This window comes from Bos indicus x Bos taurus, chromosome 17 (assembly GCF_003369695.1).
Source record: "Bos indicus x Bos taurus breed Angus x Brahman F1 hybrid chromosome 17, Bos_hybrid_MaternalHap_v2.0, whole genome shotgun sequence".
Lineage (NCBI taxonomy): Eukaryota > Metazoa > Chordata > Mammalia > Artiodactyla > Bovidae > Bos > Bos indicus x Bos taurus.
Genome location: NC_040092.1, coordinates 15,594,840 through 15,618,970, shown reverse-complemented (window position 1 = coordinate 15,618,970; position 24,131 = coordinate 15,594,840).

The window sequence follows — 24,131 nt, the reverse complement described above, 5'->3', positions numbered from 1 at the left end:
AGATTTAGCGGCAATCGGACTTCCTCCCTAGGTCCCGCCCCCTCCCCGTTGCTAAGGCCCCTGTTGCCTGGTTGCCGGCAGGCCCGGGCCGACGCCTCGCGCCAACTCCGCCCTTCTCTAGTTGGAGCTGCCCTCTCCAATGTGGACCAGAGTCCTGAACCCAGAGGGAGCGCGCGCCGGAGAGGCACGGCCACCCCCTACAGCCACCAGTCGTCATTACAAATTAAAGTCTCACGGCCAAAGCCAATTCCAGTCGTCACCAGAGTTCTAGCTGTTACCGTTCAAAGGAACGAAAAGTGGCCAGCGCTAAAAAATTCTGAGGTAAAACAACCCCAAATGACACGACCAGTTCTTGAATACAGATGCCATAAGAAACAAGGCTTGAAATACTTTTTGCCCCCAAAGCTAGGAGGTGAGCAATTCACACTGAAAAACAACTCCAAGCACAACTCCAACTTCAGTCCGTCTCTCAAATCTATGCCCCTCACCCAACAAAATTTACAGAACCGACCTCCAGAAACAACTCCAGAGAGAAAAAATAAATAATAAGTAACTTCCCGCCAGGTTAATATGTGTAACTGGACAGGGCTAGTTAGTAAGCGAAGAGGACAGGGTCCCTCTGACAGGAAGCTGCTGAGGAGAATTGGTATCAAAATGTTAGTATTGTTTTTCTGAGGTAAGGGGATTATGACGGAGAAGGCAATGGCACCCCATTCCAGTACTGTTGCCTGGAAAATCCCATGGACGGAGGAGCCTGGTAGGGTGCAGTCCATGGGGTCGCTAGGGGTCGGACACGACTGAAGTGACTTAGCAGTTAGCAGGGAATTATGAACCACTTCTGTTTTCTATTTTGCTGGTCTGTAGTTCCCAGCAATAAGTGTGTATTATATCTGTAATAAACTTTGGCTGTTGTTTTGGCTGCGCTGGGTTTTCGTTGTGGCACGCAGTATCACGCGAGATTTTCATTGCCGCCTGTTGGATCATTGTTAGAGCATGCGGTCTCTTCATTGTGGCATGTGGAATTTAGTTTCCTGACCAGGAATGGAAGCCAGGCCCCTGCTTTGGGAGCTCGGATTCTTAGCTACTGGATCACCAGAGAAGTCCCTGTTTTTTGTTTGTTGGTTTGTTTTTTGGTTTTGGGGGGTTTTTTTGCCATGCTGAGAAAGACAACAATCCTGAGAGGAGATGAGGCTGACCCAGGATTACAAGTGTTCTGATTTAGAAGTAGCTACTGTTCAGTTCAGTCGCTCCGTCGTGTCCGACTCTTTGCAACCCCATGACTCGCAGCACGCCAGGCCGCCCTGTCCATCACCAACTCCCAGAGTTCACCAAGACTCACGTCCATCGAGTCAGTGATGCCATCCAACCATCTCATCCTCTGTCGTCCCCTTCTCCTCCTGCCCCCAATCCCTCCCAGCATCAGAGTCTTTTTCCAGTGAGTCAGCTCTTCACATGAGGTGGCTAAAGTACTGGAGTTTCAGCTTTTAGCATCATTCCTTCCAAAGAAATCCCAGGGCTGATCTCCTTCAGAATGGACTGGTTGGATCTCCTTGCAGTCCAAGGAATTCTCAAGAGTCTTCTCCAACACCGCAGTTCAAAAGCATCAATTCTTCGGTGCTCAGCCTTCTTCACAGTCCAACTCTCACATCCATACATGACCACTGGAAAAACCATAGCCTTGACTAGACAGACCTTTGTTGGCAAAGTAATGACTCTGCTTTTCAATATGCTATCTAGGCTGGTCATAACTTTCCTTCCAAGGAGTAAGCATCTTTTAATTTCATGGCTGCAGTCACCATCTGCAGTGATTTGGGAGCCCCCCAAAATAAAGTCTGACACTGTTTCCTCTGTTTCCCCATCTACTTGCCATGAAGTGATGGTACCAGATGCCATGATCTTAGTTTTCTGAATGTTGAGCTTTAAACCAACTTTTTCACTCTCCTCTTTCACTTTCATCAAGAGGCTTTTTAGTTCCTCTTCACTCTCTGCCATAAGGGTGGTGTCATCTGCATATCTGAGATTATTGATATTTCTCCCGGCAATCTTGATTCCAGCTTGTGCTTCTTCCAGCCCAGCGTTTCTCATGATGTACTCTGCATATAAGTTAAATAAGCAGGGTGACAATATACAGCCTTGATGTACTCCTTTTCCTATTTGGAACCAGTCTGTTGTTCCATGTCCAGTTCTAACTGTTGCTTCCTGACCTGCATACAGGTTTCTCAAGAGGCAGGTCAGGTGGTCTGATATTCCCATCTCTTTCAGAATTTTCCACAGTTTATTGTGATCCACACAGTCAGAGGCTTTGGCATAGTCAATAAAACAGAAATAGATGTTTTTCTGGAACTCTCTTGCTTTTTCGATGATGCAGCGGATGTTGGCAATTTGATCTCTGGTTCCTCTGCCTTTTCTAAAACCAGCTTGAACATCTGGAAGTTAACGGTGACAAGTATTAGTTGATCATATATGTATGTGTTTTTTTCTGGGCTGCCAATTCTGTTCCATTGGTCTGTGTGTCTTTTTGTTATGCCAGTACTATAGTGTTTTGATAATTAAAGCTTTGTAATAAAGTTTGAAATCAGGAATTGTGATGCTGTCAACTTGGTTCTTCTCTTAGGGTCCTTTGTGGTTCCATACAAATTTTAGGACTGTTTTTTTTTATACTTTTGTGGAAAATATTATTGGAATTTTGCTAGGGCTTGTGTTGAATCTATAGATGGCCTTGGGTTGTATGCACTTTCTAAGAATATTAATTCTTCTAATTTGTGAGTTCAGAATATCTTTCAACTTATATATGTCTTCTTCAGTTTCTTTTCTCAATGTGTTGTGTTCACTGTATTGATCTTTCATCTTGTAAATGCATTTCTATTATTTTTTTATGCAGTTGCAAATGGGATTATATTCTCTGTTTCTCTTTGATAGTTCATTGTTAGTATATAAAATGTTGATTTTTATATCCTGCAGCTTCATTGAACTGGCTGATTAATTCTAATAGCTTTGATGGAGTTCCTCACCCAGTAAACACAGAGTTAAGTAAGAATAGTTGATTGCCAAATTTGTCTTATCCTTATGCCTGCAGCATTATTTGGGAGAAATCCTTGGGGCGTAAGTGACAATCTTGGATCTATTCAGGGGGAGGAGGCAAGTTATTTCTATCATCTACCCTGGTCTCTCATGATACATCTTAGAGCTATTGTTTTGCTTGTTTCTGAGGATGGGAGAAGTGAGAGCACTCGATATCAAAGATTTGATCTTGATGGACTTGGAATTTGTCAAAAATGTTAGAAGGTGCTCAGGGTCAGGATTTTGTGCATGTTTTGCTTTCTTTTCAATTCCTTTGGCCCTTTAATTCATGTAGTACATTTTAGTGATTTAAAATAGAGTGTTTTTAAATCTACATAAATATAATATATAATATAAATATAAATCACATTTTTTTAAACTTTTTTTTTGGCACGTTACTTGGCTTGTGGGATCTTAGTTCTCCAACCAGGGATCAAGCCGGTACCCTGTGCAGTGGAAGCTGAGGGTCCTAACCACTGGACTGCCAGGGAATTCCCAAATTATATTTGAACATACTTTAAAAATAAGTGTAAATTTAAATTTTACACACAAACATACACACTACTGGTTCTGTTTCTCTGGAGAACCTGACTGGAAAAGCCATAACCTGAGCTTTATTCAGCTGCCATGGTAAGAGCCATGCTGCTAAGAGGTTTTTGCATTAGAAACAATGCCACCGCCTCCTTGAGCTGGAAAATGTGAACAAGGTTGGACCAAGTTTTCATAAAGCTCTGTGTACAGCTGATATTGTTTGCTTGGAATGCAAAATTCCTCTGTGTTATACTGTATATTTACAAGGTCATCTATCATGCTCCTCCTCAGTGCATTGTAAGCTCATTGAAAGGCAAGGCTTTGCTTTCCTCACCACTGTACTCCTGGTGCCTGAAACAGTGCATGTCTCAAAGGAAAGACTCAATTTATAATTGTTTGATGAAGGAAGGAATGAATGATAATAGCTAATGTTCATTAGGCAGTTGCTGTGGGCCAGACACTGTTCTAATTGCTTTACATTCTAAGTTCATATTTAGTTGTTGTCCTAAGGCCAGCCTTCTGTTATTATTGACCCCATTTCATTGGTATGTTAAGTAACTTGCCCATGTTCTGACTTGGTGTAAGGGGCAGAACTGGATCTTGGTGTGATTCTATAGCCAAAAGTCTTAGCCACTCTGCTAGTAGCTAGTGTAGTCGCCAGACCAGCAGTAGCAGCCCCTGGGAACTTGTTAGAAAAGCAAATTATCCACCCCCTCTCCCCAACCAAAACCACTGAATTTGATACTCTGGGGGTGGGCTCAGCGCTCCCTGTTGTACCAAGCCCTCCAGAGGATTCTGATGTGTTCAAATTTGATAAACAGTGTCTTACACTCTACTGCTTCTCAGTCCTTGAGCTCCTCAGGACTTCTCTTTCTAAGAAAAGGAATGGGTACTCACATGCATATTTTGAAAAAACAATTAGTAAATGTCATTTCTTAGTAAATGTGTGTGTGGTCTTGCTTGTATCTATTTTTGCTATTAATTGAAGATACAGTCCTTTAGGCAGCTTAGTATCTCTTTGGGTCTCAATATTGGCATTTGAAAAATGGATGGGGTTAGGGGGACTGAACTAGAAAGAGGGTTGATATTAGAAGCACGACAGGATTTTTTTTTTTTTTTTAATTTCAATACCAGAAATCCAATCAGATCAATTAAGTTTGGCCTAGGGGGTGCCACCAGGCATTGGCATCTTAAAAAACTGTTCAGTTGTTCTAATATTCAGCCAAAATTGGACTACTTCCTTAGGCTAAGCCAATCACAGTGACCCTAGTTCCCTGATTGGCTTAAAGCATAACATGTGACCCAGTTCTGTCCAATGAGATGTAAGAGGAAATGGCAGTGGGTGGGGAAGGCACCTCTGGGAAACTTTTCTCCTTACTTTGCTCACTGTTGCACTAGATGATCCTTAGCTTTTCTCCCAGTGACAAAATTCTATAACTTCAAAGAGAAAGTGAGAGAGAAGACCTAAGTTCCAAGCTTACATATCTTATAAGCAGCCTAAAGTTAATATATAAAGGAAAAAGTTTGGGTGGACTCTATGCCCTGCCTCTAAGGGAGAAGAGTTTGTAGATAAAAGATATAAGCAGAAAAGGATTGTAGTAATGAAATATTGGATAGCTCACAGTCAGTAAAATCCTGGAGAACCCTACTTGGAAAATGGAACAAAGACAGGCCATGGAACTGGAACCATGGTCAAAATTACTCCACAGAGCCAAGACAGTAGGGAAACTCTGCTGCTTACCGTTGGACCCTACTGCCCCTACTCACTGGATGTTGCTTTCACCATTTCTAATATCAGAAAGAATTCACCAATTCTCTCCTGTACTGGAGTCTTCCTAAAGCCAGTGACCCATGGTTGAGTCCCTTTGCTGTTCACCTGAAATTATCACAACAATGTTAATAGGCTATACCCTAGTACAGACTAAAATGTTTTAAAACAACAGCAACAACAAAACTTTGGGGAGAGATGCCTAATTAGCCAGGCCTGGGTCATGTGCCAGTGAGTACCAGGTATATAGCTTGAGTAGTGGGGAAGTGCCAGAGAAGGCAATGACACCCCACTCCAGTACTCTTGCCTGGAAAATCCATGGACAGAGGAGTCTGGTAGGCTGCAGTCCATGGGGTCGCAAAGAGTCGGACACGACTGAGCGACTTCACTTTCACTTTTCACTTTCATGCATTGGAGAAGGAAATGGCAACACACTCCAGTGTTCTTGCCTAGAGAATCCTAGGGATGGGGGAGCCTGGTGGGCTGCCGTCTGTGGGTCACACAGAGTCAGACACGACTGACGCAACTTAGCAGCAGCAGCAGGAGAACTTGTGACTTTTGATTTCTCAAGAACAGATGATCAGGGAAAGATAACATCAATCCCTTCTTATCCTCTACCCTGATTTTAGACCTTCTGGAGGATTATGGCAAATAGGCTGGTATCTCCATGTGAATTGTGACATTGATGAACACAGGCACAAACTTTTCTTGTATAATCAGAACCAGACTTTGAAATGCTTTAATAAAACATCAGGTCCTGGAGATGGTGGGATCAGAGGTTGCAAGCAGAATTAACAACAAAAGACATTTGCTCTTAAAGTTGAATTAGGGAACGGGAACCCTGAATTTTATTATTCTCAGCTTTGAAACCAACTTGGCTTTGGACACACAGCACTTACTGCCTTAGTTTATTTTTAAGACTTGTTCTTATGAGAGAATGGGATTCAAGGACTATCTTTGGAAGAGGCTGGCAGAAGAAAATCAAACTGGGTCTTTCTCTTGAACATGTTTATACTGGTGAAATTTATCATGTTTAAATGAAGAGCAAGGTCTTGAAGGAGGGAAAAATCTCAAAGCGCAATTCAAAGAGTTTATATAGGGGGAAGGGCCATCTTATTTGGTGACCATGGCAAGTTCACTGACTGATGAAATTAAGTCCTCAGATCTTTGCGGGTAATTGTCCCCTACAACCAGTTTCTCGTGTCAGAAGTCCACATCAGAACTTAGGGAAATTCATTCAGCATCCCATAAACTGGAAAAGGTCAGTTTTCATTCCAATCCCAAAGAAAGGCAATGCCAAAGAATGCTCAAACTACCGCACAATTGCACTCATCTCACTTCCTAGTAAAGTAATGCTCAAAATTCTCCAAGCCAGGCTTCAGCAATACATGAACCGTGAACTTCCAGATGTTCAAGCTGGTTTTAGAAAAGGCAGAGATCAAATTGCCAACATCCGCTGCATCATCGAAAAAGCAAGAGAGTTCCAGAAAAACATCTATTTCTGTTTTATTGACTATGCCAAAGCCTCTGACTTGGTGGATCACAATAAACTGTGGAAAATTGTGAAAGAGATGGGAATACCAGACCACCTGACCTGCCTCTTGAGAAACCTATATGCAGCTCAGGAAGTAACAATTAGAACTGGACATGGAACAACAAACAGACTGGTTCCAAATAGGAAAAGGAGTACGTCAAGGCTGTATATTGTCACCCTGCTTATTTAACTTATATGCAGAGTACATCATGAGAAACGCTGGGCTGGAAGAAGCACAAGCTGGAATCAAGATTGCCGGGAGAAATATCAATAATCTCAGATATGCAGATGACACCACCCTTATGGCAGAGAGTGAAGAGGAACTAAAAAACCTATTGATGAAAGTGAAAGAGGAGAGTGGAAAAGTTGGCTTAAAGCTCAACATTCAGAAAACTAAGATCATGGCATCGGGTCCCATCACTTCATGGGATGTAGATGAGGAAACAATGGAAACAGTGGCAGACTTTATTTTTGGGGGCTCCAAAATCACTGCAGATGGTGACTGTAGCCATGAAATTAAAAGATGCTTACTCCTTGGAAGAAAAAGTTATGACCAACCTAGACAGCATATAAAAAAGCAGCGAAATTACTTTGCCAACAAAGGTCCGTCTAGTCAAGGCTATGGTTTATCCAGTGGTCATGTATGGATGTGAGAGTTGGACTATGAAGAAAGCTGAGCGCCGAAGAATTGATGCTTTTGAACTGTGGTGCTGGAGAAGACTCTTGAGAGTCCTTTGGACTGCAAGGAGATCCAACCAGTCCATCCTAAAGGAGATCAGTCCTGGGTGTTCATTGGAAGGACTGATGCTGAAGCTGAAACCCCAATACTTTGGCCACCTCATGTGAAGAGTTGACTCATTGGAAAAGACTCTGATGCTAGGAGGGATTGGGGGCAGGAGGAGAAGGGGACGACAGAGGATGAGATGGCTAGATGGCATCACCAACTCGATGGACATGAGTTTGGGTGCACTCTGAGAGTTGGTGATGGACAGGGAGGCCTGGCGTGCTGCAATTCATGGGGTCACAAAGAGTCGGACACGACTGAGCTACTGAACTGAATTGAAACATTTGTTGATTGAATAACTAATGAAATGGCTATTTATAGATTCCTGAATTTGATTCTTTTCAAGTTTGAGATTGAAAGGGTACCTCATTTGAATTTGCTCCATGACACTAGTGCTCAAAAATTTCAGTTTTTCTACATTAAACACATCTGGTTCAAGGTCCTCTACTGCTCCTTCCACAGGGGAAGGTAGTTTGGAAATTTAGCCTACTGAGGGGTTGGGAGTTGGTTTCCTTCCCTTCTCTAGGTCATTAAAGATGTCTAAGAGGTTGTGGGCAAACAGGCCAGAAAATGTGAGGAAGGACTCTTAGTTTTCAGTTCTTTACATAATCTGTTGGAGTAGATGCTCTTTGTACAGATGGGAATGATCCCTTTTAAGATGGACAGTTCTGTTGGTAATAGTATCCTTTACCTCAACAAACAACTCAGCCACCCAGAACTTTTGTCATCCCTCCCAATGCTACAGAGTATGAAGTTTAGACTTCCTCGTGTCCCTCCTTCAAAGTCCTTCCACCACCTCCTCCTACTCTTTCAAGTGAGGCCCCAGGACCCATAGTACGGGCACTACCAAGGAGCTTGTTAGAGATGCAGAGTCTCTAGACCCACTCCAGACCACCCAGATCAGAGTTCCATTTTAACAAGTTCTCCAGGCAGTTTGCATGCACCTTTCAGGTGACACCTGGATCACAGAATGTATCTTTCTCCCCGAATCCTGCTCCCCACCACTGCTCTGCATCCCTAGTGTGGATCTTCAGGGAGCTGGGCCACTCCTCTCTCACAGACAGCACTCCCACCTCTTCTCCTCTAAGGGCCCTTCATTTCAATAATTCATCTCCCTAAGTTCCTAGGCATCCTAGCTCCCTTGAGCAAGGCAAGCCCAGCTTCCCCGGACTCAAGACTTAATTGCTTGGAGAAAAAAAATTCCCCCTTAGTCATGTGTGATGAGTCTAGAGTAGAAAATAAGTCCAGTTAATTCTCAATCATATTATTCTGTCACACTAATAATAGGCCCTCCAGGCTAGTAAAAATTTAAAGATATTTCTTCTTCTGAAACCTTTCCTGATTCTCCCTACTTGGAGTCCAGCTTAATAGCCTTGGGCTAGAATCTCTGGGGTCATCCTGATTTAAAAAGAGAAAGTGTTAATAAGGAGATGATGGAAGTGTGGCTACATTTGTCTGACTCTGTTTGGCATTGGTCCAGTCATGGATGATACTGTCTTTATGTTTGTGAGACTGGAAAAGAGAGGCAAAAAAAAAGAGAAAGCAACTGAGTGTATACCTGTTGTAAGAGCTAAAAAGGGGACTGTTGACCACTTACTCCCATTATAGTAGGGACCCTGGGGAGATAAGGAAGTGAGAAATAGACCTTAATATTGGCAAAAGACCACAGATTCAATTCAAGGACAAATAGTAATAAGAAAATGCAAATTACTATCGTCATTTACGTTGTATGGCAGAATTACACAACACTTTATTATATAGTGCATGCTACACAGAGAACTGCTATTTATAGACATTTCATCCCGTTCCTCCAATCCCCCTAAACTCACTCTTTCAAAGCATTTGGCCCAAGTTCAATGGCAATGTGATAAAAAAAAAAAATGTGTATTTAAAATCAATTGCAACGCTGAAAAGTACAGCAAGAGAGTAGTACTGAAAGTTTAAGAGCCAAGACTGCCGCAAGTCAGCTTGGAGGAGAATTTTTAAACTTGAAAGTATTTTAAGTGTTTCAATGATATAGATGGTCAAAATATATTTTTAAAAATTCTTTTTACTTAAGAGAAATTGTGTTTTTTAAATGGGGAGTCACCTTAGAATTAATCTCTTCTAAACTGAAGATACTTGGCACATGTGCAGGAAATTAAAATATCTGGCTTGTTCATTAATATGAGGATTGGGCAATTGTATCTTGAAGAAATCTTGAAACTTGAAGGTCATTTAAGGTACAGATTTTTAAAAAACTCAACAGAAGCAAATTTCTTTCTTAAAGGGGGTATCTAATTAAAGTTCCATCTCATGGGAGAAAATTATTTTATACTCTCTGCTTTATTTTTTTCACAATTTAAGGGGTATTGAATAAAGAGAACATATTCAATATGTCATATTTTGGCAAATGTCAACCTGAACTGATTTGTTAAATATGGTTATCTTCAATTTGTGCCAATTAATTAATTAAAAATGTTTTCTTAATGCTAAATTCAAATAAGTTCTTGATTTTAATACAACTTCTGATTTTCTTCTGTTGCTCAGGTGATTTGAAATTATAATTGAGAATAAATTTCGCAAAATTAACACAAAAAAGGGCATCACTGGAAATGTTTTCCATTGCATAATTCCAAATGCTGTGGAAGTAGTTGGCGTATTTGGATAGTCATGAAACTTAATTCCATACATACATATTTCAAAATTATCCATCTGCTTAACACCAGGAAGGGTTTCAGTGGTAAGATCTTGGTGTACCCAATTGTGGAGAACTTGGTGTGATAAAATTTGCAAAATCAAAATTGTGTTATCTCTTTAAAAAACAATTAGTGGGATTAAAAAGTTATTCCAAGCCGACAATATGGTATTATCAGAACAAGAAAACAACATAATTTGCTCATATCTTCCCATACTCCTAAGTGACTGCCAGGGAGAAGACACACACAGAGGTAAATGAACTGAAGGTAATCTCCCACAGGAACTCCCTGGTGATCTAGTGGTTAGCACTTTGAGCTTCCTTTACAGAAGGAACAGGTTTGATCCCTGGCAGGAGAACTAAGATCCCACATGCCCCATGGCGTGGCCCCAAAAATAAAAAATATAAAGGACTTTTAAAATTATTCTGAGATGTGAAAACGTAATAAGTCAAACCATATGAAATTGCTGCTTAAAAAATAAATATATTAATAAAGGTAATCCCCCAGATTCTCATGACGAGTTGAATTTGGCTTAAGCTTTAATGTTAATCAAGTGAAATTGTACCTCCTCACTTGAAGCTCTAAGTGCTGAATAATGGCAGTGACATTCAAACTCAGCCCTAAATGTATTTATATTATTTAATAGGAAAATACTTTGACATCTTTAGTCTAAGTATTACAAAGTATTCTAATACTAGTTATTAAGCTTTTCTAAACCGTAGTTAAAACACCTCCCCTTTGATTTGTAACACTTTATAAACAGAATGGGTGCTATGTATTTATTTGGGTAAAGCAACTGTGGTAGACTGCCTAAAAATGGCCACCAACAATCCCTCCCATCCCTGTGGTTGCGTGCCTCTTCCCCTCTCAGGAGGTGGAGTCTTTAATTTCTTACTCTTTGGAAGCTGGCCTTTGACTTGCTTTGACTGATAGAATGTGGTGGAAGTTGGTGGAAATGCTATTCTGGGACTTCCAAACTGAGGCCTGGAAGTTTCCACTGTAATCATATTAGGCAAGAGGTCCAAGTTAGGGACTTCCCTGGTGATCCTGTGATTACAACTCCCTGCTTCCATTGCAGGTTCAATCCCTGATCTGGGAACTAAGATCCTGCAGGCCATGAGACACGATCCACCCACCCCACCCCCTGCCATTACCTCCACCCCAAAAAGAGAAGGCCAGGCTATCCTGCTAGAGAAAGAGGCCAAGGGAGGACACTCCAGGGACTCAACTGACAGCTAAGTGGCCCCAGACACTTGAAGGCCCCAGACACATGAACCCCACAAGGAAAGAGGCCCAGCCATATAGTCCCCAGTCACTCAAGCCAATCTGGCTGAAGTGCCAGCCCTGTGAGTGAGGCTGCCCTGGGTTCTCCAGACCCTCATGAAGCCACTCCAGCCAACACCACGTGGAACACAGATGAACTGCCCCTCTGAGCCCTGCTGGAGTTCCTGACCTACAGATTCAGGAACAAATTAAATGAATTATTTTTAGCCATTGCATTAGGTATGGTCTGTCATGCAGTAATAGATAACCACCACAGTGACAGTTCTCCAAACTCCTTCAAACTGGAATTTACCAACTCTTAAAACTTTATTGGAGGCTACAAAGAAAAACTAGGTAGAATATTCACTAACCAAAGCTGACATAGCTAAGAGAATTTCTTAAAAGTCCTTTTGAAAAAGTTTTGTACTGTGCTTATAAACTGTGTCAGTTGCTGATGTTTCTGTCATGCTGCTGCTGTTGCCAAGTTGCTTAGTCTTGTCCGACTCTGTGCGACCACATAGACGGCAGCCCATCAGGCTCCCCCGTCCCTGGGATTCTCCAGGCAAGAACACTGGAGTGGGTTGCCATTTCCTTCTCCAGTGCATGAAAGTGAAAAGTGAAAGTGAAGTCATTCAGTCGTGTCAGACTCTTTGCGACCCCATGGACTGCGGCCTAACAGGCTACTCCGTCCATGGGATTTTCCAAGCAAGAGTACTGGAGTGGGTTGCCATTGCCTTCTCTGGTTTCTGTCATAGTGAGTGATTTATAATAGTCAAGGCTATGGTTTTTCCAGTGGTCATGTATGATGTGAGAGTTGGACTGTGAAGAAAGCTGAGCACCAAAGAATTGATGCTTTTGAACTGTGGTGTTGGAGAAGACTCTTGAGAGTCCCTTGGACTGCAAGGAGATCCAACCAGTCCATCATAAAGGTGATCAGTCCTGGATGTTCATTGGAAGGACTGATGCTGAAGCTGAAACCCCAATACTTTGGCCACCTCATGCGAAGAGTTAATTCATTGGAAAAGACCCTGATGCTGGGAGGGATTGGGGTTAGGAGGAGAAGGGGATGACAGAGGATGAGATGGCTGGATGGCATCACCGACTCGATGGACACGAATTTGGGTGGACTCTGAGAGTTGGTGATGGACAGGGAGGCCTGGTGTGCTGTGATTCATGGGGTTGCAGAGTCAGACACGACTGAGTGACTGAACTGAACTGAACTGAATGTGTAACCATGACTATAGCAATGACAAGAGTAGTCACTTTAATATTTATCTACTTCTTACTTGGGATTAGGTAAATGAGATGTTCCAAGAAAGCTGTGAGTGAGAATGAACAGTATTACAAACTAGGCCCTTTTCTATAGCATCCCTAGGCTGGAAATATTAATATTTTTTTTTATAAAGTACACAGCATCAATAGAATGTTTATATGCATGTATTCCTAGATCTAAGACCAAAAGTAATTTATCTAGACCTAAAATAAGTTTGAAGCAAGTTAGAATTTTTGTTCAAATTATAGGTATGACTTGCATTCAGTTCAGTTCAGTTGCTCAGTTGTGTCCGACTCTTTGCAACCCCATGGACCCCAGCATGCCAGGCCTCCCTGTCCATCACCAACTCCCAGAGCTTACATAAACTCATGTCCATTGAGTCAGTGATGCCATCCAACTATCTTATCCTCTGTCATCCCCTTCTCCTCCTGCCTTCAATCTTTCCCAGCATCAGGGTCTTTTCAAATGAGTCAGCTCTTCACATCAGGTGGCCAAAGTATTGGAGTTTCAGCTTCAACATTAGTCCTTCCAATGAACACTCAGGACTGATCTCCTTTAGGATGGACTGGTTGGATCTCCTTGCAGTCCAAAGGACTCTCAAGAGTCTTCTCCAACACCACAGTTCAAAAACATCAATTCTTCGGTGCTCAGCTTTCTTCACAGTCCAACTCTCACATCCATACATGACCACTGGAAAAACCATAGCCTTGACTAGACAGACCTTTGTTGGCAAAGTAATGTCTCTGCTTTTTAATATGCTGTCTAGGTTGGTCATAACTTTCCTTCCAAGGAGTAAGCGTCTTTTAATTTCATGGCTGCAATCACCATCTGCAGTGATTTTGGAGCCCCCCAAAATAAAGTCTGACATTGTTTCCACTGTTTCCCCATCTATTTCCCATTAAGTGATGGGACTGGATGCCATGATCTTCATTTTCTGAATGTTGAATTTTAAGCCAACTTTTTCACTCTCCTCTTTCACTTTCATCAAGAGGCTCTTTAGTTCTTCTTCACTTTCTACCATTAAGGGTGGTGTCATCTGCATATCTGAGATTATTGATATTTCTCCCGGCAATCTTGATTCCAGCTTGTGCTTCATCCAGCCCAGCATTTCTCATGATGTATTCTGCGTATACAGGGGTCGCTAGGAGTCGGACACAACTGAGCGACTTCACTTTCACTTTTCACTTTCATGCATTGGAGAAGGAAATGGCAACCCACTCCAGTGTTCTTGCCTGGAGAATCCCAGGGATGGGGGAGGCTGATGGGCTGCCATCTTTGGGGTCACACAGAGTCAGACACGACTGAAGCGACTTAGCAGCAGAAGCAGCAGCATTCTGCATGTAAGTTAAATAAGCAGGGTGACAATATACAGCCTTGATGTACTCCTTTTCCTATTTGGAACCAGTCTGTTGTTCCATGTCCAGTTCTAACTGTTGCTTCCTGAGCTGCATATAGGTTTCTCAAGAGGCAGGTCAGGGGGTCTGGTATTCCCATCTCTTTCAGAATTTTCCACAGTTTCTTGTGATCCACACAGTCAAAGGCTTTGGCATAGTCAATAAAACAGAAATAGATGTTTTTCTGGAACTCGCTTGCTTTTTTGATGATGCAGCGGATGTTGGCAATTTGATCTCTGGTTCCTCTGCCTCTTCTAAAACCATCTTGAACATCTGGAAGTTCATGGTTCACGTATTGCTGAAGCCTGGCTTGGAGAATTTTGAGCATTACTTTACTAGCATGTGAGATGAGTGCAATTGTGCAGTAGTTTGAGCATTCTTTGGCATTGCCTTTCTTTGGGATTGGAATGAAAACTGACCTTTTCCAGTCCTGTGGCCACTGCTGAGTTTTCCAAATTTGCTGGCATATTGAGTGCAGCACTTTCACAGCATCATCTTTTAGGATTTGAAATGGCTCCACTGGAATTCCATCACCTCCACTAGCTTTGTTCGTAGTGATGCTTTTTAAGGCCCACTTGACTTCACATTCCAGGATGTCTGGCTCTAGGTGAGTGATCACACCATGGTGATTGTCTGAGTTGTGAAGATCTTTTTTGCACAGTTCTTCTGTGTTTTACCAATACTGAAATTTTAAAAACTTAGTATTTAGTTTTGCCAAGTTTGCCAGCCTTTTGACAATAGTGTGTATGGAAACATTGCTAGCAATTTTGTCCACCTCAAAATTGTTTTATCTGCAAGATTGGGGTAGATTTTTTTTTTTAACTATGACCTGTCTTCTGGGGAGAAAGCAGGTGTATTTTAAAAAATATTTAATTTTAGTTATTTATTTGGGTATGTCAGCTCTTAGTTGTGGCACACGGTATCTAGTTCCCAGACCACAGATTGAACCTAGGCCTCCTGCATTGGGAGAACAGAGTCTTAGACACTGGACCACCAGGAAAGCCCCTGGATTGATTGATTGATTTTTTAAGAGAAGAGCAAGATTTCCCTGGTGGTGCAGTGGATAAGAATCCACCTGTCAATGCAGGGGACACACATTCAGTCTCTGCTCCAGGAGATCCCACATGCTGAGAAGCAACGAAGCCCCTGTGCCACAAGCACTAAAAGCACACTCTGGAACCGAGAGCTGAGACTACTGGGCCTGTGGGCCGCAACTACTGAAGCCCACGAGCCCCAGAGCCCGCGCCCTGGAACCGCCGAACCCCAGGGCTGCAGTTCCTGACGCCTGCATGCCTAGAGCCCGACCTCCACGACAAGAGACGCCGCCACAGTGAGAAGCTCTTACAATGGAAGGGGAGCCCCTGCTTGCCGAAACTAGAGAAAGTCTGTGCAAAGCAATAAAGACCCGTGTAGCCCAAAATAAGTATTTAGTTTTTTAAAAAGAGAGAAGAGCATTTAAATGAGCAGGTGACATATAGAGCAAATACTAAGCATACTTGGTGCCTGTTCACTAGGAAATTACAAAATAAAGATAGAAAAGGGACTGGAAAAGGGCCAATAATACGAGCCAAATACTAAGGGAAAAAAGAATAGTTTATACATGAGAAATTATTAGCATAAGGCATTTTGTTCTGTAATGTAACTTGTAAATGTAAGAGACCAGGAGAGAAGTGGTAAATCTATAGAAAATAAGAGAACAAAGTGACTTAAAAACATAAGACTCATGCATGCAGAATTAGGGAAAGATCTGAAAACTAGTCCACTGGGTTTCCATTTTTGGCAATATTCTGGACTAGACAATCTAAAAACTTTCCCACATTTGATAGAAATCGAGGTAAAAATATAACAAACACCCTTTTAAAGGCAGAACATAGGGATAATCCTCTGGAATCACAGGATAGTGGAGGAAGGATTTTGAGTTTTAAAGGTCCCAAAGGACAGAGAGGACTGTGGCCTCCACACGAACAAGGACCTTCAAAGAGGAGCTCCACCTTTATGCAAAGGGGTGGAGGGTCTAGAAAAATCTGCCCAGCCAGCATAGGGCGATAACTAGGATGTTTATCTGTCTTATTGAGGTCCCCGGGTAGGCAAGAAATGTCTCTTCTGAATCTATCACAACAAGGCCCTATTCACAAAGATTTGGAGTTCTGATTTATGCTATGGAGAATGCCCAAACCAAGAAAGTAGCTAAACACAAGCTCTGGAAGGACAAACCTTCAGACTTGATGTCCAGGATTCCCATAAAGATCTATTCATTTGAAATGACTAACCACACAAGGAAACAATTCACCATGAGCAAGGGACAATAGAAACAATAAACAACAAAATAAACTCCCAACTGCCTCAGATAATTGTATTTTTAAAGACTCCGTTAAAATACATTGGATCACAGTGATTAAAGCCACAAATAAATGAATAAAAACCATGAGAAAAGAACAACTCTTAAAATAGATAAGGTACTTTCGAAAAAGAAAGTAGGATGCCTGTATTTTGGTAAGCTATCTTTCTCTTTTGTCACTGTCAGTGGAAGCAAATATTCAACATGAGACTGTACCTACGTGTTTGTGTATTAACTAGAAGCAGTAAAATTTCCCCATGAGTCATTCGTCATCACCCATTCAGCAAACATTTATTGACACCTGCAGTGGGCTATCAACTGTGCTATGTCCTGGGGATACAGCAGGTAAAGGAGATGGACTCTACAGTAGATGAGAGAGAAGAGCAGACAACACAGATACTGAGGAAGTTAATCACTAGTGTGAAGCACCTGCCCAGGGTGAAAGAAAGGAAAGGGAGACCCAGGCTGGGAGGGGCCGAAGAGGACCCTGAGGAAATGATGTATCAGCAGACTGAAGAAAGAATAACCTTTAACTGGATTCCAGACAGGCTGGTGCAGTGAAGAGTCTGCAAGAAGACCACTAAGGCGGAATGAAGAAAGCCCATGGGGGTGTGGAATATGTGTGTAGACTGTTACCACTCAAGGCTGATCTGGTCTAGGGGCCAGATTCTGAAAAATTTTCATGTTAGGCCAGGCAGATGGGATGTAGATTCATCCTGCAGGGCCTTGGGAAGTTTGGGAGAGAAGAGATCATTAAACTCATGCTTTGGAAAGACCATTCTGGGGATGAGGTGCCAAATGGTTTAGTAAAAGGTATTACCTATCATTCCTATAACCAGGACTGAGCTGCAAAAGGAAGTTCCTATCCTGCAAGTTTAAGGGTGGAGGGAGACAATTGAAAACAGTTTTGATGAACATCAATAGGGGAATGAAATAGTTAAGAGGAAGTAAGCTTGACAATAAATCTATTGTGCCTTCCTAAATGGAAAAACAAGCATAAGAATAATACATAGAACATGGTCCCATTGAAAAAAAGAGAGAGAAACAAAACCTAAACTGCTCCTGTACCTTTGTGCATAGTAAAAATATGTAATAATATGAAAAATAGTTTGAAAGAGCTACCAACCTCCTCTTCTGGTTCTTCTGGTTTCTGTCCTGGATAGTTGAGGAGAGGGACAATAACCATGATAGTTCCTCTTTTCAAAAGTTTCCTCTTTTCCGCTCATTGTCTAAACAGGAAAAAAAATTACTCTGAGGTCACAATCATGACACCCTCACTGGAAGGTGGGCTCCCGTGGACGTAAACCACGTGTTCTGTTCGTGATTGAATTTCTCCCGTGGGCAGCGCATAAATGCCCAATAGAGGCACACTGGGGGGCTTCCCTGATGGTTCAATGGTTAGGACTCTGTGCTTTCACTGCAGGGGCACAGGTTTGATCCTCAGTCATGGAACTAAGATCCTATATACCCTGTAGTTTGGCCAAAAAAACAAAAACAAAAGTGTACTGGATTTGAGAAGGATGATATGGGATTTGGGAATGCCCTAAAAGTTATGAGGAAACTGGTAAGAGATGACTTTTTTGGGAGTTAAATTCAACAAATATTTATTGAGCCCTTGCTGTGTGCCACTCTGAGCTGGCACATACGGTAAGGAGTTGTGTTTAGCAGTCTAAAGACCTAAATTAGCAACAAGCAAAGCAGGATTAGAAAGACACGGTCAAGGGCACCATGACTTTGGAGTCAGGCAGACCTGGGTTTGAATGAGGACTCTTCCACTTACCAGTTGTTTGACCAAAGGCAAGCAGCTTAACCTTTTCGGGCCTCTCACACCTCATCTGCAAAATAAGGACTGTAAAAATAGTGCCTACCTCAGAGAACTGTTGAGAGAAATAATTGAGATATTCATGTCCGGCACTTGGCACAGTACTTGGGACAGAGTAAGCTCTCTATCCATGTGAGGTGTTATTGTAGACAAATGCAGGGATCAAGTTCACTGTGTTTGGTGCTAATCTCACCAGCTACTGTGAAATATCCATCTCTGTGGTGACTTGGGTAGTCAGGATAATGGCCCACAAAGATGTTCACTTTTCTATCCCCAGAACCTGTGACTATGTTACCTCACATGGCTAGAGGGACTTCACAGATGTGATTAAGTTAAGGATCCTGCCATGCAGAGATTATCCTAGATTATCCCAGTGGGCCCAGTGTAATCACCAGAGTCCTTATAAGTGAAAGAGGAGGCAGAGGAGTCAGAGAAAGATGTGACAGTTGGAAGCAGAGGGATGTGATGGCTGGCTGGGGGCCAGGAGCCAAGAATTGTGGGCAGTTTTTGCAGGCAGAAAAGGCAAAGAAATATTCTTCTCTAGAGCCAGAAGGAACAAAGCCCTGCCGACACCTTGACTAGCTCAAGATATTTTTGGACTTCCAATCTTCTGAATTGTAAGATAATAAATGTGGGTTGTTTTTAGCCCTATGTTCATGCTAATTTGTTACAGCAGCCGTAGCAGACTCATACGGTAATGATGGGCCTGGAGATGGTCCAGACTCTATTCAAGGAAGGACATACTGTCCAGCTGCTGGGAGCATGATCTGGAGACATATTCTCCTGTCAACTTCTTTGGGGTCAGCCTCAGCTACAGAGAGCTATCTCTTTCAAGTTCGTGTCCTTTCTGGGGGAACTCATCCCTAGTAACTGAGGAAGGCAGAGATGAGGGAAGCTATCCTTGGTAAGGTCTTAAAGCAAAGATATTTTCAGGCATGCAGAGATTTTAAAAAAAATTACCTCCCATTTACCCTCTTCTAGTAAGCTTCTGGAAATGTGTTCCAAAAAAAAAAAAAAATGACAGAGTAAAGTGAGAAAGCTAAAGACAAGACTCCAGGGAAGAGGAGATTTTAAATTGGCGAAAGGTAAAGTGAATTCTGAGGACAGTGACAATAAGATGATTTGAAATGACAACGGTGTAGCAGGCCCCAGAGAGCAGCTTGTCCAGACTGGAGCAAGAAAACAGATTCTGGGAAGAGGTCTCCAGAAAAAAGATGAAACAGCTTCTTTGAACGTAGAGAATATTTTGTTGATCAGCCTATGGCGGAGATGTCAGAGCACTTGGAGAATTACTTAGAAACAATAGTTAGAAAACCAGAGACACACACAAAAAAACCAAGGTAGTTATTAACTCTAGGAAGAGCAAAGAGTTGTCTAAGAAAGGAGGCATAGTCATAGTGCATCTACTTGGTTTGGTAGTAAACAGTATTTATGTGGTTGTAATAAAAACATAATATAAACATTTTCCACTCCTGAAGTGCTATGTAATGATGTTGGATAGGAGGAGGATAAGTAGGGAATGTTGTTAGTGTGGGGATAAATGAGCCAATAAATAGTCTAAAATGGATAAATCAAGAAATTTTGGTTTATGTTTCTTATTTAGAAGGACATTAATAAGTACTGGGATAAAAAATATGAAGGTTGCGGGTGGTTGCCTAAGAGGAATAGGACCTGAAAGGTGAGATGGGGAAAGAATAGAACAGGTCCTTTAAATTAAATAAATATAGTTGTTTTTCAACTATATTATTTTGTTTTGTTGTTGTTGTTTTGGCTGCAAGGTTTGTGGGATCTTAGTTCCCCCCAACCTGGGATAGAATCCATGCTCCCTCAAACAGAATATTAAGTAGAGTTCCCTATGCTATATAGTAGGTCCCTATTAGTTATCTAGTTTATATATAGTAGTGTATAAATGTCAATCCCAATCTCCTAATTTATGCCTCCCCCCTTTCCCCTGGCAACCATAAGTTTGTTTTCTACATCTGAAGTACATAGATTTTGGAGTCTGACAGTCACTTTTTTATCCTCAGCCCTGCCATTTGTAACCTTGGACAAATCACTTAACTTCTCTGAGCCTTGGTTTTTCTTGCCTATAGAATGGGGATGTCAATAATACCTGTCATAGGACTGATTTGAGAATTAAATGAGCTAAAAATAAGAACAATAATAACTAAGGAACTGTGCTAGCTCCTTTATTATTATTATCTCATTAAATCTTTAGGACTTGCAAAATTTATGAAGGGCATCATATCACAACAATTATTTGTATAATTATTCATTGTTTAATGTGAATGGTTTTCTGTTATTGCTACTGCTGCTGCTAAATCACTTTAGTCGTGTCTGACTCTGTGCGACCCCATAGACGGCAGCCCACCAGGCTCCCCCGTCCCTGGGATTCTCCAGGAAAGAACACTGGAGTGGGTTGCCATTTCCTTCTAGGTTGGTACAAAAGTTTGTTTCTGTTATTAATAGTATTTCAATGGGAATGACGATAACTAGGAGATACAGATGTAAACAAGATAAACTCAGTAGCATTCTGCTTATTTTGAAACCAAATTTCCAATATCCTCTGTCCTCCTATTACCCATAGTCTTGAACATGAAATAAAAAGAACAATGTCCCCTGGGCATCAGTTCAAAAGTGACACTTCTTTGGCTTAGCACTGCATTCTTTTTAAAAATTGTGGTAGAATAGGCTTAACATGCTGGAGAAGGCAATGGCAACCCACTCCAGTACTCTTGCCTGGAAAATCCCATGGACGGAGGGGCTTGGTGGGCTGTAGTCCATGGGGTCGCTAGGAGTCGGACACGACTGAGCGACTTCACTTTCACTTTTCACTTTCATGCACTGGAGAAGGAAATGGCAGCCCACTCCAGTGTTCTTGCCTGGAGAATCCCAGGGACGGGGTCGCACAGAGTCGGACACGACTGAAGCGACTTAGCAGCAGCAGCAGCAGCAGGCTTAACATAAAATTTACCGTTTTAACCATAAGTACACAGTTAAGTGGCGTAAGTATATAGGCACTGTTGTGCAGCCACCTCCATCTCTAGAACTTTTCATCTTTCCCAAATGAAGCTCTGTACCCAGTAAACAGTAACTCCCTGTTGCCCCCTCTTGCCACCCCTGTAACCATTATTTCACTTCCTCTCTTTATGCATTTGACTATTCTAGTTAATCATACAATCTAGGAATCTAGGAATCATACAATAGTTGTCTGACCTATTTCACTGAGTATAATGTCTCCAAATTTCATTGATGTTGTGGTATGTATCAGAATTTCATTCTTTTTTTTTTAAGGTTGAAAATTTTCCTATTGCTTGAATAGACCACATTTTGTTTATCCTTTCATCCACTGATGGACATTTGGGTTATTTCTACCTTTTGGTCACAGTGTATGATGCTGCTATGAACATTCATTTGCAAATATCTGTTTGAGTCTCTACTTTCAATTATTTTGGGTATATGCCCCAAAGTGAAATTCCTGGATTATATGGTAATTCTATGTTTGATTTTATCATGCTGTTTTTCATGGTGGTTGTATCATTTTACGTTCTCACCAGCAATGCACCAGGGCTCCAACTTCTCCACATCCTCATCAATACTTGTTTTTCACATACATTCTTGTGCCCGTATGGAAGAGACTCTGTTGTATAGATTCTTAGAAATGGAATTGCTAGGTCAAATGTATATGCCCTCCAAAAGGTTGTACCAATTTATACTTCCACCGTCAGTGTATGGAAGTTTTTATTTGCCATTTCCTCACCCACTTAAATAATATTGTACTTAATATTTGCTATGCACATGGACAAAAAAAACCTCAGTGCTTAAATTTTTATGTTTGTGATTGCTTTGGGAGTATCTTTTTGCATTGGTGTTGGCTACCCATGTAATTTAGCTATGGTGTAATCAGTTTTCTATTGGTGGTCACTTAGCTTGGTTACCAGCCCACTGCATATGTGAAACGCCCAAAGAGGAGGGTGAATTTGGGAAGCTATTAGAAAATGCGTCCCAATACAATAAAATGACTACAGAGATGTTCAAAATGATAGCCCTGAGTCATCAAGTAGTTGCATGGGATTTAGGAAGTGGAATTGTGTTTTTACAAAGAGTTCTATCAAAAATGATTTAAAATATGAAGGCTTGGTAATTTTAAAAAGCTACCGTTTACTGAACTTCAACCATGTGTCACTCTCTGTGTTAGGGGCTTTTCATACATCATTTTACATCATCTTGGCTGGAACAGACACATCTCATTTTACAGTTGTGGAGATGGATTCTGGAGATATGCCCAAGGTCACAAAGCATAGCAGGGGGGTGGGTAGTGGATCCCAACCCAAATCTGTCTGACGTCCTTGAGAGTGACATCTGAAGTGGGTCCTGGAGCTTTGTGGAGACAAGTATGGACTACCTGAACCATAACTCCCAGTGTCTCGAATATTCTGGGGCTTTTTGTTTTGTTCTTTTGTAAGTGTGTGTGCAAATCCAGAGTCAGTAAACTTTGAGACGAAGACTTGATTGCACTTCTGCACAGAGTGTGCGGCATGACTCACTAGGAAGTGACTTTAGGGGCTGCTCAAACACAATATTAAATGGCACTGAATCACCCAGCAAGGAAGTTACTCCCGTCTCGATCCCTTGCAATCATTTCATCAAGGAGAACGTCCCTACGTGGTGCTAGAAAGACTGTAACACCTCTTTAACCCTGGCCAGTTTTCTTTAAAAAGCAAAGATGCACCTGCAAATTCAGAGCTTCATTAAGTAACAGTGTCTAGGTAGAATTTAATAACATTATTTTTTAAAATTATATTTACTTCTATGGTTATCATCTAATTATGGCAAGATATCTATTTTTCATTTATTTGAATGAAATAAATGTCCCTTTTACAATAAATTTGCTTTTGTAAAAATAGCAAGTCACTTCATAGAAAATTATATGCTGTGTCAGATTGTAAAATAATTGGGCAAAAATTATGCATAAAGATAATACTCGAATGAAGTTTTGGAGACACTACTTTAGTGGATCTGTAACAGCAGTATCTGGGCTTCCGAGGTACTGCTATTTGTTAACTCTTCATACTTTTCTAGCTTTAGGGTACATCATGGCCCCATGGGATGCTTGTTAAAAATGCAGGTTCCCAGGACTTTAACCCCAGAGAGCCGAAGTAAGTCCCAGGTGGGATCTGGGATTTTGAAATTTTTTTGGCGGTGCCACATGGCTTGCAGGATCTTAGTTCCCCAACTAGGGGTTGAACTTGGGCTATGGGAGTGAAAGCCCAGAATCCCAACCACTAGGCCATAAGGGAACTCCCTGGGATTTTGCAGTTTTGAGGTAACTGGTTAGCATGGGGTACTTACAGAAATTCTGAACTAGATCTTCCAATTTTAACCCAATACGGGGGTGTTTTTCTGTTTGTTTGTTTTTTAATGGATTTGCAACAGGGCTACCTGTGTGCAAACCTGCCAAGCCACAGAAGTGCTTTTGCCTTTGTGCTACTTTTGTGTTTCCAGGGATAGAAGCAGTTACAACTAACGTTCAGGCTATGTTCTAAGCACTTTACACTTGTCGAGTCACTGACTCCTCATTACCACCCCAGGGGCAGATAGTTACTACTCCTATTTTACAAGTGAGGAAACCTAGATCCAGAGAGCTGAGATCCCTTGAATAAGGTCACAAGGCCAGGAGGTTGGC